Here is an 829-nt window from a genome sequence, read left to right as displayed (position 1 = left end):
ATTTTTGGTAACAACTTGTGCAGTGAAGAAATTTGTTGTGCTGCAGTGTACATAAAGTGCTGTTGAATGTACTTTTCGAATAATTGCTTGCACTCCGTTAAAGTTACCGCTCATTGATGCCGCCCCGTCATATCCTTGTCCTACCATATAATTCGAATCTATACCAAGACATTTAATAGTTTCTAAAATAACATTGGCTATATTTTTGCCAGTAGTATTTTCTACTGACACAAATTTTAAAAAATCTTCCCGTAAAATGAATTGATGTTCAGGATCTTCATCGACGTATCGAACACAAAATGACATTTGTTCGATTCGCGATACATCAGTTGTCTCGTCTACTAAAATTGAAAATGATTTTGCCTTATTAATTCTATTTACTAAACGATCTTGTATTATTTTTCCGATGATAGTGATTAAATTATTTTGTATGGTAGGACTTATATACATAGCTTTCATTGCGACGTTTTCAATGCGATCGGTCATCATTTTATCACCGACGTTCATTCGCATTCGCATAAGAGCTCTAAAAGTACCATCATTGTGAATTGGCTCATCTAGTGTGAGTGGCCCAGCGTCAGATGTACCACGAAGGGCCAATTCTTGACGGCCACACAATATAATAGTTTGAATAACCGGTATAAATTTTTTTTTATTTTCTGCAATTTGATTAGCACGTGCAGAATCGATTTTTTGACAAATATCCAACTCTTTGTTGCAATAAACGGAAATAAAATTTTCTGCGATAAAAACATTATTTTTATGATACTCTGTGTTGTTATGTATGTTAAAACATTCTATTGCATTTTTCCATTTATTGAAAGGTTTG

Source organism: Acyrthosiphon pisum, chromosome X (assembly GCF_005508785.2).
Source record: "Acyrthosiphon pisum isolate AL4f chromosome X, pea_aphid_22Mar2018_4r6ur, whole genome shotgun sequence".
NCBI classification, from domain to species: Eukaryota; Metazoa; Arthropoda; class Insecta; order Hemiptera; family Aphididae; genus Acyrthosiphon; species Acyrthosiphon pisum.
Note: the sequence above shows the minus strand (reverse complement) of the source record.